At 48.2% G+C, this 19,779-nt stretch overlaps 1 long non-coding RNA gene across 1 annotated transcript; it reads left to right on the top strand.

Moving 5' to 3' along the window:
• Positions 1–18,349: 18,349 nt before the first annotated feature.
• On the top strand, positions 18,350–19,559 carry LOC131480069 (uncharacterized). The gene is made up of 3 exons (XR_009245232.1): positions 18,350–18,699; positions 18,807–18,862; positions 19,418–19,559. It is a non-coding gene; the product is annotated as an uncharacterized LOC131480069 (long non-coding RNA).
• Positions 19,560–19,779: the final 220 nt, after the last annotated feature.

Below are 19,779 nucleotides of genomic sequence, written 5' to 3'. Positions count from 1 at the left end.
GTGTGGGGATGGCTTCTTAAAGGAGACAGCCTAGATCACAGATCCAATTTCAAATGAATCTCAAGTCAGATTACCAATTAGCACCTAAATGTATTTAAGCAGAAATAAGTTTAATTATCTAATTATTTTTTCACCAATTAGGTCTTTTTTTTTTTTTTTTTTTTTTTTTTTTGCATCTTGCAATGAAAATAATTGGCTGCCTTTAGAACCATTTTCCACCTCTTGGCTTAGCTAAATACTTTCAGGGCTGTTGTCTATAGAAGATAGAAATCACCCCCCAAACTTCTCATAAAGTACCTCCATGTAGGGGTGAGGGGCAGGAGGTGCGGCAGGATGAAGTCCAGGTGATGTGGTGGATGGAAGCGAGAGGGGTGTGTGGCCGGCGGCCTCCTGGAGCAGCCCCAGCATCCCTCCCCTGAGTGTAGCCTGGTGGAATTCTTAGAGCCGAATCTAGCAAAACCCTTGGGGTGGCAGACCCCAGGAAAGATCTCTAGTTTGGCTGTTTCTCTTTCTCTCTTCTTCTTCCCTCATCTTCTCCCTCCTCTCTTTTCCTCTCTCGGATCACTTGGCCTGAACAGCATGAAGAGACACTTGTAGGACTGACCCACCCCCAGCTAAGCCACTGCCGACCTGCTGGTCCTTCTCAGCAGCTGGCCGGGGATGGCATGTATCGCTGGTTGAAGCTACTGCGTCTGGGGGTCATTGATTGCAGGATAACAGGGTTAAGGTATGAGACCTGGTTTTCCAGGCTCCTTGCAAAATTGCTTGGTATGGGTCCCGAGGCCTCTCCTAATCATTGCTACATCTGTCAAATGGGTGTAAGGCCCAGAACTGCCCCAGGATGTGGCAGGGGACAAAGAAGAGAAAGGGACTTCAAATGACAGTCACCTGTTAGGCATTTTTGTCTTTACTATGTCATTTTCTTTTTCCATATGTAAGAAAATTCTGCCCAGTGAACTTTTTCCGTGTAGCTAAACACCACACTGGAATCATGGCAGCCAATTTGGTTCATGAGTTATAAAACGCTGTTGAGCCGAATGTCAATCTTGAATCAACCTTAAACAAACCATATGTCTTTAAGAACTGATGGAATTTAATTTGTTTCTTCATTAGCATGTGAGAAGTTTGCAAACCTGTTAGTTCTGTTCTCCAAAGTCAGAAGAGAAGCGCCTAAGCAAAGGCTCCCAGATCCCGGCCGTGACCATGAACGTGGCCCAGGCCAGACTCTGGCCCACAGCTCTTGCTGCCGTGGCCTGGGTCTAACGCTTGACAGTACTCTCCTGTTCCCTCAGCCCCAGACACAGCCAAGTCACCCCTCCTGAGCTCCCCTGCCTCTCCGCACCCCACATCTTGCCATCATATCCCGCAATTCCAATTTGGCAATATGTCTTCCTTTCCACCTCTCTCACATGCCACCATTCATCAAGTATCTACCAACAGTGGATGGTGCGCAGACATGCATGGAGCCACTGGGCCGCCTCTTCAGCTAAGCTGGGCTAGCTGCTGGTTGAAAGCAGACTCTTTGCTTGAACTCCTGACTCTTCCACTTCCTGGGTGTCACTGGACAAGTTCCTTAACCTCTCTGTGCTTCTGTTTTGTTCACTTGCAAGACTGGGCCCGGTAGCCTAGTGGTTAAAGTTCTTACCTTGCATGTGATCCCATACGGGCTCCGGTTCGTATTCTGGCTGCTCCATTTCCCTTTAGCTCCCTGCCTGTGATCTGGGAAGGCAGTAGAGGACGGCCCAAAGCCTTGGGACACTGCATCCATGTGCGAGACCCAGAGGAGGCTCCTGGCTCCTGGCTTCAGACTGGCTTAGCTCCAGCTGTTACAGCTGCTGGGGAGTAAACCAAAGGATGGAAAATCTATCTCTCTTTCTCTCTGTAAATCTGACTTTCCAATAAAAATAAGTAAATCTTAAAAAAAAAAAAAAAACTCATAAGGACTAGGAGAGAACATTTTTAATGCTTAGAGCACTGCCTGGCAATCAAAACATGGGGTGATTCTTGTCACCCATATGGCCCATGACCTGTTTTCACCTCTCTCTCTTTCTCTTTCTTTTCCCCTTGCTTTCCTGTCCCCTCCTCTCTCCCTTTCTAGATCTCTCTCCAGAGCCTCCTGACCCATTCTTCCTAAAGAACCATCAGACTACATCTTCGCCCTAACCCAAATCACTAATACGCGCCTGAGCCTGGCCCACGTTGTCTCTGGCCCTCAGCTCCCCTCTCTCCTATACCTCCCCGAACCCCTCACCTTTCCTAAACACGCCTCTGTGAGCCCCACTCAGCACCTGCACGTCCAGACCAGCATAGGAAGGTGGAGGGGGTGCACTTGTTTCAGTGGTGGCAGAAGATGGAATTCTCTCTCCAGCTCAGCAAGGAGCAGCTACCAGAAGGGACAAAAAGTGGGGGTTGCCGATGTCTCCACCCCAGTAGCTAGCACGAGCCTGAAATGACTTGGGATGTTGTAGACAGGAAGGGAAGGAACTGGACCTTGCCTCTGCCTTCCCTGGGGACCCAGACCTGCACCTGCTACCTTTAAGGGAAAGAGAAGAAGAAAGCATTGCACTTCAGTGCCTTGAGATCAGGGGCACAATCCTGCCTCCATCTCCAGCCCGACAAGCACTGAAGCTTCAGTTTCCTTCTGAAAAATGGGAATAACAATGGTTACTTGGCAGAGTTGATGTGAGGATGCAATGAGGAAACTGAGAGCAGAACACAGCCCATCACAGGCCTAGGACAAAACACTCATGAAGGTCCGCCCACCCCAACCTGCTCAGTGAACTCTTACCCCACCTTCAAGACCCAGTTCAACGTCCCCTTCCAGGGGAACCTTCCTTGATTCTCACAGCGCCTGCTGGACTGGGACTGGAAGGCACTGTAGAAAAATCCAAATCTGAAATGCCTTGCAACCTCAAAGTGTGGTATTGTTCCCAGTGGAAGGTCTGCTTTGGAGCACTGTTCTGTGAGGAAGGACTCCTAGGCACCTTGCAACAGTCTCCATTGGTTACAGAGAGAACCTGGAAGCAACAAAAGTATCCAATGAGTGGAAATTAACTAAACTACAGTTGTTCTTCATCCACTGACATCAGATAGCATGGCAACATGTGTAAGTTCTCGATATACATCAAGAAGGAAAGAAGCAGGTTTCATGAGAGTACTATCTACAGAAAAATCCTGTTTGGTGATAAAAATGCAAATGTTTATGTATGCATAAAAAGGCCTGAAAGGACCAGTCATTGTCTGTGGGTGGGTGGAATTTACATGTCTCTTTCCCTTCCTTATGCAGTTATGGATTTCGTGACTTTTTTTTGCTATGATGAGCATAAATTACTTTTGTAGTAAAAAAAAATGTGTTTAACCAAAATTTTTTTTATTGTAATGCACTCTCATTGCAGAAAATATAGGAAGACATAAAACTATAAGAAATCCAAGAGAATCATGTACATTGTCCTGCCCCCAAAATCTGCTCACACATTGGCATCATTCGTTCTAGCTTTTTTTTTTTTTTAATCATTTGGGTGAGTTTTCAAACCTTTTAAAGATCAAACTGATCTATGGTATCTTGCAAATTTTTTATTTGTGGATATTTTCAAAAACACGGCAAATTCTGCTAGATGTCTTACCAAGAACTAAAAAAAAAATAGGTATTCTGGGGGAAGGAAAAAAAAAAAAGACAAGGGCCGCTGGGCTCCTGCATACAGTACGAGCGTATAGCACCTGTGAAGGGGCAAGTGTTTGGCCTGGTGGTTAAGATGCTCGTATCCTGTGTTAGAGCACATGGGTTCAACAGAAGTTCTGATTCCTGACTCCTGCTTCCTGGAGCCCCAACCACTGTGGGCGTTTGGAACATACATCAGCAAATGGCAGCTCATGCGCTCTCTCCCTCCCTCCCCTCTGCCTCTCTCACAAATAAATTTAATTTTTTTAATTTCATGGGGGCCCAACGTGATAACTTAGTGGCTAAAATCTATGCCTTGCAAGTGCCAGCATCCCATATGGGTGCCAGTTCATGTTCTGGCTGCTCCACTTCCCATCCAGATCCCTGCTTGTGGCCTGGGAAAGCAGTCGAGGACAGCCCAAAGTCATGGGACCCTGCACCTGCGTGGGAGACCTGGAGGAAGCTCCTGGGACCTGGCTTCAGATTAGCTCAGCTCTGGCCATTGCAATCATTTGGGGAGTGGGTCAGTGGACGGATCTTTCTCTCTGTATCTTCTTCTCTCTGTATATCTGCCTTCCCAATAAAAAATAGATTATTAAAAAATTCTTATACAAAACACTCTACAATATGCCACATTAGCAAGCTTAACAGTAAAATTTCTGAAAGGGCTTTTTATAATTTTACTATTGGATTTGGCTAAACACGCTCATTTAATTTACAACTGGCAAACAACTCACCTAATTTACAATTGGCTGTAATTTCTCAGTAATTCTTGTGCATATTGGGAAAGTCTTGCAAACTGACAAAAACCCAACCTACAAATTGCTTTCAAATATAAAGAAACATCAAATTTAACCATTAATGAAGTTAGCACAATGTTACCTTGTATCGATTTCTAATTAAATGCTTCACGGCTGTACACTTTTCTTTCCATATTTTGCAAACAAAGACTTGGTGTAGGTGGCAAACGTCCCCCTCCCCTCAGGTCCCTGAAAAGCACCCACACCCTTGACTGTTTGAAGGCCTTCAGCCATAGCTGGGAATACCAGAAACTTCCAAGGAGGATGGGAACCGCCGCTAAGTCCCCAAGTGGGGGAAGTCAGTTCGTTTGGCAGAATCGGTTTTTCTGTCAACGTCCTCACTAAGAGAGGATTCCTGCCCTGGGACCACTGTCTTCTCACGTGCAGGAATTGACGTGGGGAGGAGGCAGGTGGAGAGGGAGAGGCAGCACGAGGAGGTGGGGGAGAGAAGGAGAGAAGGAGAAGAGAAGGAAGAATGGAAGGAAAGAGGGAGGGGGAGAGGAGAGAGAAGGAAAGGAGGCAGGGAGGGAGGAAGGAAGCGTTCAACTGCTTATTATCGGGAGGAGTCTTCAAAAATAGAACTCACAGGTAAGCTTACTGGGATCAGGACCATGACATAACACACTAAGCCTCCCCTGCAGTGCCAGCATCCCATGTGGGCACTGGTTCAAGTCCCGGCTGACCTTCTTCCCATCTAGCTTCCTGCTTATGGTCTGGGATGGTCCATAACCTTGGAATCCTGTGCCCATGTGGGAGACCAAGAAGAAGCTCCAGGCCCCTGGTTTTGGATCGGCTCAGCTCTGGCCACTAGAGCCATTTGGGGAGTGAACTAGCAGATAAATTCACTTTCTCAAACTCTCTCTCTCTCTCTCTCTCTCTGTATCTTTCAAATAAAAAATAAATACAACTTTAACCAAAAACAAGGTAAGCTTATTTAGATGCAAATTTTTTAATCCATAGGTAACTTCTTCCTAAGAGGCATTTACCATGAACTTTGACCCCTCATGTCTATTAGATGTAGCAGGTGCTGGCAGGCCACATTGTGAGGCAGCATTAAATCCAGAAAATGCAGGCATGAATTCCAAGTCCACCTGCCACAGTGGTCTCTACATTGCTGACTTGGGGAAACAAAGGACTTAAATCTCTTAGAGTGGGGCTTACAGACTGTGGGAACTCCAGATTTATTTATTTTAGCTGATTAGACAGATTTACAGAGAGAAGGAGAAATGATCTTCTAACTGCTGGGTCATTCCTCCCCAAATGGCTGCAATGGCCAGAGCTGAGCCTATCTGAAGCCAGGAACCAGGAACCTCTTCCAAGTCTCCCATGTAAGTGCAGGGTCCCAAGTTTTTGGGCCCGTCTTGACTGCTTTCCCAGGCCACAAGCAGGGATCTGGATGGGAAGTGGAGCAGCCAGAACATGAACTGGCACCCATATGGGATGCTGGCACTTGTAGGTGGAGGATTAGCCAATTGAATTATGTAACCTTAGAAGAGTTGTTTTAACTCTCTGAGTCTCTGATCCTTGTGGGAAGAATCTGGATAACACTGTGGTTTCTGTCTCATGGGACTGTGTTGGAATAAAAAGAGAAAACAAAAGTAAAAGGGTTGGCAGATGATAGCCAACTATTCACAGCCAAGGTCATGCAGAAGAGATGACTCCCTCGCATCATTGCAAGCCAAACTGCCTGGACTTAGGGTGAGTTTCAGAACCTGGAACCCTCTGTTTCAGTTTGGCCACACCAACAGGTGGTCCCAGAAGCAAGTAACACACACCCCCATAAGAAATTAGCCTTGGGACACAACCACATGTCCCGAGCTATTAAACAGCTAATTAACTGAATCATTTGACATTTACCTTAGTCAACATATTTAAGGCCCTGCCTGGAATAGGTGATTTTCTAGGAAAATTAGAAAACATTAGCACTAACTTCAGGAGAGCTTTATAAAACACAAAAAGAGAGAGAGAGAAGAAACACATCCAACACTGTAGAATAAATTGAGAGTATTTTCAAAAACAGCATCAGGTCCAGATGGTTTCACGCGTGACTTCCACCTGCTGCTTACAGTGTTCCTGAGCCCAGGAAAGGCAGGATGATGCCTGGGTCCTTTTGATGAAGCCAACAGAGCTCGGCACGGAACCCAACACAGAGAACTGGTAAAAGCAGAGCCCATGCAGATCCCCGGAAGATGCTGCTCTCCATGGTCTATGCCTTCCAGAAGCACTCCCTACAGGGCTAAGAGCAAAGCCAACCTCTCCACCACACCACCGTCATGGGACACTATTCTAGAAGCACAGTGACTGACAACTGGAAAGGAACAAAGTGAATGATCAGCTTTAGGTGACATGACTGTAAACCCAAGGCAGTTCACTCCACAATGGCCAGTTAAAAGAATTCAGAATCAGGGCAGGGGCAAGTGGCTCAACAGGCTAATCATACGCCTACTAGGGTCAGCATCCCTAGGGGCCCTGATTCATGTTCTGGCTGCTCCACTTTCCATCCAGCTCCCCGCTTGTGGCCTGGGAAAGCAGTAGAGGACAGCCCAAAGCCTTGGGACATGGGAGACCCAGAAGAAGCTCCTGGCTACTGGCTTGAGATTAGCTCAGCTCTAGCCTTTGCAGCCATTTAGGGAGTGAACCAACAGATGGCAGATCTTTCTTTCTCTATCTAAATCTCTCTGTAAATCTCCCTTTCAAATAAATAAATGGGTAGATCTCTTTTTTAATTCAGTACCAATTTCCAATAAGACATGATTAGTTATACAATTGATACCAAAGGTCAACAGCTTTCAATTTTTTAAACGAAAAGCTTGATCTATTTATTTAAACAAAAAATTACACACAGAGAGGGAGAAACAGAGATCTTCCATCCACTGGTTCACTTTTCAAATGGCCATGGAATTCCATCCACATTTCCCATAGGGGTGACAGGAAACCAAGCATTTAAGCTTTCTTCACTGTTTTTCCATGTGCATCATTAAGCAGCTAAATCAGAGGTGAAGAAGCCAGTACTTTACCCTGTGCCCATAGGGGATGCCAGCATAGCAGGCAGTGGTTTAGCCCACCGTACCACAATACCAGGCTCAGTAACTTTCTTATGTGCAGTCAGCAACCAGATTAAAAATTAGAAGAAAAAATTCCATTCCTATTTCTCCTTTACTTTTAAAGTTTTATTTTCTTATTTGAAAGGTAGAATGATTGTGGGAGATCTTATATCTGCTCATTCCCCAAAAGTCTGATGGGTCAGGTAGAAGCCCGGAGCCAGCCAGTACATCTGGGTCTTGCTCATGAGCTACAGGAACACAAACACTTGAGCCATCATTGCTGCCCCCAGGTTGTGCCTTAGCAAGGAGTTGTATCAAAAGCAGAATTAGCAGAATCATGGGGCTAAAGCCACTACCTACGACCCTGACTTTCCATTTGGCTGCTCCACTTCTGATCCTGCTTCCTGCTGTCCCACCTGGGAAGGGAGAATGGCCCAAGTGCCTGGATTCCCACACCCATATAACAGACCAGAATGAAACTTCTGGCCCCTGGCTTTGGACCCACTCAATTCCAACCATTGTGGTCATTTGGAGAGTGAACCAGTAGATAGAAAATCTCTCTCTTTGTTTCTCCTTTTCTCTCTGTAACTCTGCATTTTAAATAAATAAATGCATCTTTGTTTAGTTACAATCGTATATTACTTACTTTATTCTATTTTAATATTTATTACAAAGGTGAGGAGGTTGCAGCCCCACGTGGGTCCTTTGGTAGGGTGATGGTAGGTGAGATAATGTCTCCATTTTCCCCTCCTGTGTTTGCAGGAACAGAGGAGGGAGAAAATGCGCCATTACTTGCTGTCATGCTACATCAGCACCAGGGATGCGGGGGATGGAGACAGTAGTTTGATATTACCTTAGAGACCCCAATGTGGAGAAGAATGTTCACAGGCAACTACTTGAGTGGTCTTTGTCATTCTGAGAAGTTTTCAGCTTTGTTGCACCAGAGGTAAGAAATTCTATGGCCTGTTGTCCTTCCATGTCTACCTCAGGTGCCCACAGACCTCGATGCTCAGACAGCCTGGGCTGGAATGTTGTTTAGCCTGTCCTTCTTTCCATCTTGAAATACTCAAAAACTTCTGTTGGCTTAGACGAGCTGTCTTGACTTTCGTGTGCACCTGGGGGAGTCAGTAACTGTGGTGGCCCAGTCCTGAAATGTGTGCTCCAGGGCCAGACCACGTGTCTACATGATTCTCCCTGAGGCCAGGGATCAATTTCAACAGTCTACTTGTGGAGCCCCCCTTAGTTGGGAAGTCCCATAAGAAATCCTACCCTGGGAGGTCTTCAGACCTGGCTCTCCTTAGAGCCTGCTGGTATACGGCTGGGCCCAGCCCCTGCACCAACCTACGTATGTACTGGGGGTGCATCTGCTTGGACAGTTCTGCCCCCAGCCCCAACTCTCATGAGAATTGGCAGGTGCTGCAACCTAGTCGAGAAGAGCCCTAAGAGCTCCCACTAGGTCCCCCTCCATCCCTGGCTCTCAGGCACACCAACAAGTGCTGTGGGTTAATGGAAGCGAACCGTAAAAATCTCTACCAGGCCTACCCTTAGTCCTGACTTTTGTACATGCCGCTAGGTGCTGCAGCCTAAGCTGACCCAGCCAGCTCCCAGCCCTGACGCTTGTGTGCAGTTCTTGCATGTCAAACAAACCCTCTCTGGCTTCCATTTCCATGTGTTCCCTATCCACCAGTCCAAGGCGATGGGCAGCCTCACGTGCACGCACCTGCAGTGACGATGGTAGGGCAGCCATATTTGGCCCACATTGGTGCAGCAGGCACTCCACCTCCATCCCCTCAATTCTTAAAAACAAAAAGTGGGTAACTATGTTAGCACACTGGTATAATTAGCAAAGTTGGCATTAACCAGGCCCAGAATGGTTGCCAGCTATTGGCTGCTTTTCTCCCAGCAAGGTAACACTTCCCTAGAAACAAGGCAACCTAGGCAGTTGCCTATAGCTGAGGAAAATAAACAAATCTTAACATATATACACACGTACACACAGAAAGAAAGAAAAAGAAAAACAGAGTAGCTCTGTGGCTTGGACTGAAACTGGCACTCCCAAAGGGGATAAGGTCATGCCAAGGAGCAGCGTAGACTGGCATGCCCCAACACCTACCCCAAGCAAAAAGCCCAGTTACTTCGGCCATGACAGAAAACTAAACCCTTACAAATGTGCCAGACCAGATCCGGCGCGGTAGCCTAGCAGCTAAGGTCCTCGCCTTGCACTTGCCAGCATCTCATACGGGCGCCAGTTCTAATCCCAGCAGCCCCACTTCTCATCCATCTCCCTGCTTGTGGCCTGGGAAAGCAGAGGAGGACAGCCTAAGACCTTGGGACCCTGCACCCACATGGGAGATCCAAAAGAGGCTCCTGGCTCCTGGCTTCGGATCAGCACAGCTCTGGCAGTGTGGCCACTTGGAGAATGAATCAAGGGACAGAAGATTTTCCTTTCTGTCCCTCCACTTCTCTGTATATCTGACTTTCCAATAACTTTTTTTTAACGTGCCAGATCTATAAGAAGGCTGCTTTAGGATGCAATGTGGGACTTCACAGTCACCTAAATGTGAATGTATGGTTGAAAAGGAGGAAATCTATGGTAAAGATAGCAGGTTTCCCACAGCATGGCATTCACAGTGATCCCAATTTTTAAAATATGCTCCAAGAACTGCTTTTGCAACCCATTGTGCTGATTCTAAAGTTCACATGGAAAAATAAGCAAGCAAGAAAGCCAGGGGAAAAATATGGGAAAAAAAAAAAAAAAAGAAAAACAGTAAAGGTATACTTGAAACATAATGTGGTTTCTTAGTTGTGATGCCACAACCACAAATAACAACAAAAACAATTAAGTGGATGTCATCAAATTAAGAATTTTTTAAGATTCATTTGTTTTTATTGGAAAGGCAGATTTACAAAGAGAAGCAGAGACAAAGAAAAAGATCTTCCACTCACTGTTTCACCCCCCAAGTGGCTGCAACAACTAAAGCTGATCCGATCTGAAACCAGGAGCCAGGAGCTTCCCCTGGGCCACCCATGTGGGTGCAGGGTCCCAGGGTTTGGTCCATCTTTTCATGCTTTCCCAGACCACAAGCAGAGAGCTGGATGGGAAACAGAGCAGCTGGTTACAAACCGGCACCCACCTGGGATCCCTGGTGGTGGCAAGTCGAGGATTTAGCCACCAAGCCATCATGCTGGGCCCCAAATTAAGAACTCTGTGTTTCAAAGGATACCATCAAGAAAGTAAACATAGTGGCTGCTGTTGTGGTATAGCAGGTAAAGTTACTGCCTGTGACGCCAGCATCCCATATGAGCACTGCTTCCCCAAATGCCCCATTTCCCATCCAGCGACCAGCTCATGCACCTAGGAAAGCAGCAGATGGCCCAAGTACCTGAACCCCTGCTGCTCATGTGGGAACCAGGATGGAATCCCTGGCTCCTGGCTCCAGCCTGGTCCCGCCCCAACTGTTGCAGGCATTTGTGAAGCAATGGACGAAGTATCTCTTCCTGTGTTTATGTAATTGTGCCTTTCAATCATTTTTAAAAAGAAAAACAATTTTTAAAAAGAAAGAAAAAAACTGGGTGGGCATTATGATGCCAAAGTTCTCTTTCTCTTTCGTTCTATTTTTCAAGTACATAATAATTTATTTTATTTTATTTTTCATTTTTATTACATTTTTGACAATCTTCACATAGTTAATTAGGGTAAAAAGGTTCAAAGGTTATAGGAAAGTGGGTAAGACTATTATTTCCACATTGTTTCCTTCATGTATCTGAGGCCCCACCCAGTTTCCCACCCACCCCAGGTCCCAGATGTGTGGCATGCTCTGAGATACTTGCTCAAGTGGTTTTGACAGTTCACCAGTTATGAATTGCTGCCAGTCTTGCCACTCCAAGCATCATAAGGTCGTTGAGGAATTCACTGATTGACATAGTCCATCATAGAGTCTCCATTTGCCCAGTATTTCGCCAACATATAGCTGAGGTGGTTGATTGACTTGTTCTGTCTTCTGTCTTTTTCAAGTACATAATAATTTTTTAAAGGAGATGAGAGGCAACATGAGTGGCTCAATGGGTTAATCCTCCACTTGCAAGCACTAGCATCCCATATGGGCACCAGTTTGTGTCCCAGCTGTTCCACTTCTCATCCAGCTCCTTACTTGTGGCCTGGGAAAGCAACAGAGGATGGCTCAAGTCCTTGGGATCCTGCACCCACATGGGAGACATGGACAAAGTTCCTGGCTTCTGGCTTCGGATCAGCTCAGCTCAGCTCTAGCCGTTGTGGCTACTTGGAGAATGAGCCAGCAGACAGAAGATCTTTCTCTCTGTCTCTCCTTCTCTCTGTAAACCTGCATTTCCAATAAAAGTAAATAAATCTTTGAAGAAAACTGTGAAAGCACAGCTATAACATGGAGATACCATGTGTGGATCACGCATCTGATTGGACCAGTGCCAGCACACAGTCACCCACTGCCTGATGACATTTCAACGACACACCACCAACTGACAGCAGTTCCTAGAGATTGTGATGAAGTTGCAAATGTCCTATGGCCTCATGGCACCGTAGGCATGGCAATGTCATGGCACAGGGCCTTTGCAGTGACGCTGATGTAAGCAAACCTCTGCCCTGCCGCTCGCATCCAAGCCCAGCACCTGCAATTATGTGTGTAGAACATGACCTTGGATGATGATAATAAGCAGCTATGTTCCCGGCTTTTGTGTCTACTCTGCTGTACTTACCACAAAGTGTACTCATTCTTCCTCTAAAAACAATACAGCTACCTGAGAGCTGGCCACAAGCGTGCCCTGCGGGCAGTGTGCAGCAGCCAGCCCAGCTCCAACATAGGTGCCAGGCCCTGCCGCTTGCATGATTGCTGCTTTCCCAGGCACATTATCAGGGAGTTGGACCAAAAGCCGAGAAGCCAGGATGCCAACAGTTACCCATAGGGGATGCTGGTGGCACAAACTGTGGTTTTACGTGCTACCTTACAGCACTGGCCACAAGAGCTGAATTGGAAAGCCTGGTCTGGCTCAAGGTTTCTTTCTTCAACACAGCCAGACCCCGGTGCTGTTGGTTCTAGCAGCCACAAGACAGACCAGGGTCACCCTAGGGAGCAGCTGCCTAGAGCTGGCACAAAGTAGTTGCCTTCTGCATGCCCAGCACAGCTCCTCTAGACCCTCCCAGGCAAGGCCCTGCCACACTCCCTGGCTAATTATTTTTTCCCACGGCTTCCAATGCAGCCACCTGCTTTCTTCCTGCTGAGATGAAACAGTGGAGATGACAAGCCTCCACATTGCACTACATCTTGATCAGATGACACTGCCCCAAGAGGTATAGTTCTTACAAACATCATGCTACCAAGGAAGGAGTTCCCCCCCCACCGCCGCCTGCTGGTGACATACACCTGGGGGCGGGGAGGTGCTCACCCACCTTCCTCAGGTCTTGCAGAACCCAGCGTCACGCGTGGTAGGGACAACTGTAGTGGACCAGCCCCTGACCTTGCAGAAATTCTGTGTGAACCCTCCCCAAGTACCTTGCCTATTCCCACTCCCAAAGCATTTTCCAAGGAGTCATCAGTGAATCTCAAGCTTCTGAACAAGCAGGAATTATTACCTTCATTTTATAAACAGTTATAAACAAAGGTCACACATTCATTGGCGATGCAGGAAACAGTTGCAAAGAGGCTGTTATTGTGGCAGCCAGATCTCACCCCTGGCCCAGCTGGCAGCCCGGTTTCCCGCCCTCTGTTTGTGGCCAAAGAGGTGGGATTGGTCTTTGAAAGTCTGGAGTGTATGTGTAGTTCAGATACCTTTGATATGTCTGGAATTTATCAAAGCAAAGGAGGAGAATGGTAAGTGATGCTTCGCAGGCATCTCACAGGGACTGAACCTTCCACAGGGTGGTTCTAACACCCATAAAGGGTCGGGGCGAGTGGAATCCTGACCACCACAGCTTTAGGAGGCTCATGTCCATTCTCTCTGCCTTTGTTAAAATTAAACAGTGTATCCCTTCAGTCCCACGCTAACATGATTGTTGTGGAAATGCCACCTTTTAAAGTACCACCAACTGTGTGCTAAGGACTGCTCTTCTCCAGGAGGTTTTTATCAGTCATTTATTTCATAGATGCTGTTAGGAAGACTGGGAGGAATAAGACAGGCTGGGGCAGGGGAGGGAAGCACACGGAAAATAACTTAAAATTATTAGAGAGGTACATGCACTGCATGCCACAGGTGTTATGTTGTCATATGTATTAGAGATACAAAGATGAATTTTAAAACAGCTCCTAGGGCCAGCACGGTGACACAGCTGGTTAAACTGTTGCTTGCAGGACCAGCATCCCATATGGAGTCCCTGCTCTCCCACTTCCTATCCAGCTCCCTGTTTATGGGCTGGGAAAGCAGCAGAGGATGGCTCAAGTCCTTGGGCCCTGCAACCCCTGTGAAAGACCCAGAAGAAAGGAGGGCCTGGCACAATGGCTCAACGGCTAAATCCTTACGTTACACACAGTGGGATCCCATATGCGTGCTGGTTTGTGTCCCCGCTGTTCCACTTCCTATCCAACTCCCTGCTTGTAGCCTGGGAAAGCAACAGAAGATGGCCCCAAGCCTTGGGATCCTGCACCCACGTAGGAGACCCAAAAGAAGCTCCTGGCTTCAGATCAGCTTAGCTCCAGTCATTGCAGCCACTTGGGGAGTGAACCAGCGGGTAAAAAGATCTTTCTGTCTCCTTCTCTCTATAAATCTGATCTGCATTTTCAATAAAAATAAATATTTTAAAAGCAAGAAAAAATAAAATAAATAAACCTTCAATAAATAAATAAATACACAAAAAGATGGTCTGCTTGGGCCTCTGCACTCTCCGGGAGACCCAAGAAGAAGCTTCTGGCTCCTGCTTCCAAGCAGCCCAGCTGTCGCCATTGCTGGTCATCTGGGGGATGATCAGCAGATGGAAGATGTCCGTCTCCCCCTCTTTCTCTGTAATGAAAAAATAAATAAATGTTAAAAAAAAATTTAAGTAAGTAAATAAATAGTGTCCCCTGGTTTCTGCTGATATTTCTGTGGGCCGCAGTGAAATGAGAGACAAAGAGACAGGCAGAAAAACAAATCATGGGACACTGTTCCTGTCCAGGGGTACTGACTGAACTCTTGCTGGAGCTAGATGAGGCCTTCTTCCAGGGGGTGTTCCTGTTCTCCTCGTGCCATAGTCTAACAAGGAAACCAGCCATTCATGAAGCATTCGCCCCAAGGCTGAGCAGAACAGGAGATACCGGATGGGCTCCAGCCTGACAAAGGATTAGTATCTGGTATTCATGAAGAACTCCTACACGTAATAAAAGATCATCCCACAGAAACACTGTCCAATAGTCCAGGGGAGATCCTGCAAAAGAAGAAATGCAGATGACCAACAAGTAGTGGGAACTGTGCAGTGTCTCTTAGAAAGAGGGAATTGCAGATGAAAGCACAGAAATGTCCCGTCACACAAAAATGTGGACGTTTGGCATTAACCAAGTGTCCTTGAGGGTGCCAAATAGCAATATTCTTCTGGAGCTATGAATTAGCGCAACCACTCAGAAGACATGCTTAGCCATGATGACTAAAGCTGCCAACTCCCATCCCCAGAGATTCCACACCAACTATTTACGCAGAAGTCACGTTGCCCCACAAACAGATGGATGTAGAAGACATTGTTCCTAACATCAGAAGAAAAAGGAGAAGGAAAAGAAACTGAATACCCAGCAGAAGGTTTGGCCCCCAGAGGGTGGTCAACTTGTGCAGCGACCACAACTGGCGGTGAAAACATTGGATCTGGAACTGCTGGTGGATGCATGTCAAACGCACGTGGTTGAGTGGGCGAGGGGAGAAACAAGCTGAACAAGATTCAGCTTAAGGTCATTTGAAATTTCCGAGTCTATAAAGTGATACAGTCACAAAGATAGGTAATAAGAAGACAAAAGCCAACCCGGAACGCAAGTTTGTCAACTGCATGAACAACATTCAAAATAAAATTAAATTTTAAAAGAAAAAGAAAAAAAATAAAACAAGCTTTGGAATAACAGCCCACAGGCAGCGGCTAAAGTCCTTGCCTTGAGCATACCCAGGATCCCATATGGGTGCGGGTTCTAATCCCGGCAGCTCCGCTACCCATCCACCTCCCCGCTTGTGGCCCTGAAAAGCAGTCAAGGATGGCCCAGTGCTTTGGGACCCTGCACCCGTGTGGGAGACCTGGAGGAAGTTCTTGGCTCCTGGCTTCAGATCAGCACAACACTGGCCACTGCAGCTCACTTGGGGAGTGAATCATCGGACAGAAGATCTTCCTCTCTGTCTCTCCTCCTCTCTGCATATCTGACTTTACAATAAAAATAAAATCAGTCTTTAAGTCTCTTGGGTAGAATGATGCCACCATGCAATCCATGAGCCAGTAATGAATTCAACAAGAGGAAAGAAACTATTTGAAAAATGAAAACAAAAATATCGAAATATATGAAATGCAGCAAAAGCAATATCGAAAGGGTTATTGATCTTAAAATTTGCGTGATGGTGCCTTAATCAGACAGAACATATGGCATTTGTCCTTTTGGGAATGACTTATTTCACTGAGCATAACAGTCTAGTTGGGACCATCTAGTTGCAAATGATATATTTTCTTTCTTTTTTAATGGCTGAGTAATATTCCACAAAGTAGAGATACCACAGTTTCTTTAACCACTTCTCTTTGGATGGGCATCTGGATTGTTTTCATGTCTTTGCTATTATAGATTGTGCTGCTATAAATGTAGGATTGGCTATATTCCTAGGAGCGGGATAGCTGGGTCATATGGCAGGTTTATTTGCAATTCTCCAAACACTCTCCATACTGATTTCCACAGTGGTTGTACTAGCCTACACTCCCACCAGCAGTGAAGGAGGGTGCCTTTCTTCTCACATTCACACCAGCAGGTGTTGTTAATGGTTCTGAATGTTCTCACTGGGGTTAAGTGGAACTTCTATGTTGTTTTCATTTGTATCCCCCTGAGGGCCAGGGAACCTGAGCATCTTTTCACATGTCTATTAACCATTTGAATCTTTTTTTTTTAATGTTAATTTTCTTCACCCATTTCTTCACATTTTTTTTAACGGTTCCTGGGTTTCTGAAGCTCTTTGTAAATCCTGGATATTAGTCCCTTATCAGTTGTGCTACTTACTTCTTTTTTAAAGATTTATTTATTTTTATTGGAAAGTCAGATACACAGAGAGAAGGAGAGACAGAGAGAAAAAGATCTTCCATCTGCTGATACACTCCCCAAGTAGCAGCAACGACCAGAGCTGAGTTGATCCGAAGCCAGGAGCTTCTTCCAGGTCTCCCACGCAGGTGCAGAGTCCAAAGGCATTTGGCCAACCTCGACTGTTTTCCAAGGCCACAAGCAGGGAGCTGGATGGGAAGTGGAGCTGCTGGGGTTAGAATTGGCGCCCCTGTGGATCCTGGCACATGCAAGGCGAGGACTTTAACCATGCCAGGCCCCCAGATGTTAAGTCTTAACCAAGAAGCAGTGAAAGGGGGCACACAGAATGCACAAGTGTTTATCTAGATGATTCTCTGCAGTTTTGTGCATGCTTTTACAATGTAATTTTTATTTGCTTATTTTTATTGGAAAGGCCGATTGGCAGAGAAGACAGAGAGAAAATTCTTTCATCCACTGATTCACTCCTCAAATAGCCACAATGGCGCCGCACTGCTTTCGCAAGCTACAAACAGAGAGCTGGAGAAGTGGAGTTCTGGGGGACGCAAACCGGCACCCGTTATGGGATGCCCCCGAATACAGGCGGAGGCTTAGCCATTTGACTCATCTGTCGGCCCGAATTTTTTTTTTTTAATTGCACTTGGAGGTAGCTAAAGAGCGTTGGCCTGCGTGGGGGCAAGTGAAGGCCTGGAAGGAAACGGGGTCTTCTTGGGAGGACAGAGGCGGAAGTAAGGAAGAGCGGAGAGTTACACAGCCCCTGGACAGGAGGGTCAGCCAGGAGAGTGGGGACCAGAGCAGAGGGAGGAAGGGGCTGGAGGCGGGGCGGGCGCTGGAAAGGTCAGCTCTTCCCGCAGGGGGCATCAGCAAGGGATCCGGGCCACCCTCCCCACCAGCCAGGCGGAACCGAGAGAGGGCGTCCTTGAAGTGATTCACACCTCGAATCCCGGAGAGTAAGTGCAAACCAATAACGAGGCGCGGGGCGTGTTGGGGCGGAGGTTAGGGGAGGAGGGCAGGGCGTGACTGCAACCCGGGAGCTGGAAACCTTAAATAGCGCGGGGTCCGGCCGAGAGAGGTGCGACCAGCCCTGTGTGGTGTAGGGGCGGAAGCGCACGCTGGGAGACCTTGGCGAGGCAAGGGCAGAGGGGCGCGGTCCGCGGTCTCGGTGAGACTGGAATCAGCAGGGAGTCGAGCGAGAATGCGGGCGGGTGGAGGGACAGCAGCGACGTGGACGCTGCACGACGCGGCGAGACGGAGGAGTGCAGGGCGAGCCAAGTGCAGCGATGGGCAAAGCGCTGGGAATGGGCGTCCCCTGGGCGGGCGGCTCGGAGCCGCGAGCAGGAGGCGCCTCCAGGGGCTGGGAATGAATCCTGGAGAGCAGAGGGAGACGAAGCCGAATCGGGTTCCGGGGAGAAGGATAAGGATCCGCGAAGAAGTCAGCCCCACGCTCGGAGCAGCTTCTCCCTTCCTCCCCGCGGCCCAGACCGCTTCTTCCCGCCGCCTCGAAGAGGCCGGCGCGCGGGCAGCCGTGCGCTTCCTCCTGCGGGCGGCGGGGACCGTGGTGTCCTCCCACGGGGCCAGGGCGCTCCGCCCCGGGGCCCGAGGGCCTGGCAACGTCACTGCGGCTGTGACGCTGCTCAAGGAGACGCGGTGGCTTCCTCCTGCCCCCCCCCCCCCGGAGGTCCCCGCTGCTGCGTCCTTGGCCCTCTTTCAGGGAAACCTCGATTTTCCAAACTCGGGAAGGCTGGCTACTGCTAAGGACGCGAGCGCCGGGTGTAAAAAGAATTTACATAATAATAATAATAATAATCATGCCCGCAAAGAAACAGCCAGATCTGAGGAAGAACCCAATAGAGCCGGCAGCTTAGAGCTGGACTGGCGCGCCCGGAGCTCGTGAGAGCTGCAATGCCGATCATCAGAGCCACCATTTATTGCACGCTAAACTCTTGCCCGGCACTGCGCTGAAGCGCGTGCAGGCTGCAACCGTCGGGGTAAGTACCTTTATTCTGCCTATTCTGCTAGAGAAGGGGCCAGAAAGGTTAAGTCGCTTGCCCCAGGCTGCCTGAGCTCGCATTCATCCTCGTGTCCATCCATTAAGGTCGTTGGGATCATACTCTCCATCTTAAAGATCAGGAAACCAAAGCACGTGGAAATGTAAGTACCTTGCCCAAGGTGACCTAGCTGGAAAAATGGATGAGGCAGAAAGCAAACCCAGGGCTACTATGGCTCCGTACAATCCGCCGTCTTGGCCATCGGCAATGTCAGTTCCAAAACGTCTCCCAAAAGCCCACCGGGTTTTGGACTCTCCTACCCCCACCCCTCCCCGCCCCTGTGCCCGGCCTAGTTGGGAGTAGGTTTCCCCCAACTCTCAACCCCGGTGAATCGGGTGTTTCCGAGCATCGTTTCAGCAGCCTACAGCCCTGGGTTAGGGACGCGTCCCCGGGAATCCAGGTGGGGCCAGGAGCGACCCGGAGAGGGATGGACGCGGGCGGGGCTGAAGCTCCAAGTGCACCTGCAGATCGGCGGGCTCGGCCGCCTTCCCCCACGCGGCCAGCAGAGGGCGCTGCCGCACGCGCCTTGGTGTCCCTGCTGTCAAACCAACCGAGGGCGGGCGCACGTTGGCCTGCAGGGGCCCCGAATCTGAAAGGGTGATCCCATACCCCTGCCCCAGGCCTGGTATTTCTGACCGCGCTTCCTCATCATCCGTAGAAGGGGCCACCGGCCACCAAGAGCCTGCATCCAGGTTTCTCCACTCCCTGCCCTGCCAGTTTGATCCCGCAAGTGGGCGGATCGCGGATCCTATCATGTCAAAAAGCGCAGGTGTTTGCAAAAAAAAAAAAAAAAAAAAAAAACGCGGCCGCAGCTCCCCTTCTCCTGGGTCTTTGGGTGATTTTCCATGGAAACAGCCCGTCCCTCCTCCAAAGCAAGAGGAGGTGGGGTGGTTGGGTGCTGCTGTTCCGTATCTTGCATATCCTGACAGGTGATCACTATCCCCATTAGATGGCGTGATATCCATCCCAGGCTGGGACTTCCCCCCTATGGGAGTGTCCACTGTGAGAGACCCACTGCCA

The sequence above is a fragment of the Ochotona princeps genome, chromosome 4 (assembly GCF_030435755.1).
Source record: "Ochotona princeps isolate mOchPri1 chromosome 4, mOchPri1.hap1, whole genome shotgun sequence".
NCBI classification, from domain to species: domain Eukaryota; kingdom Metazoa; phylum Chordata; class Mammalia; order Lagomorpha; family Ochotonidae; genus Ochotona; species Ochotona princeps.
Note: the sequence above shows the minus strand (reverse complement) of the source record. Positions and strands in the feature narration are given on the sequence as shown.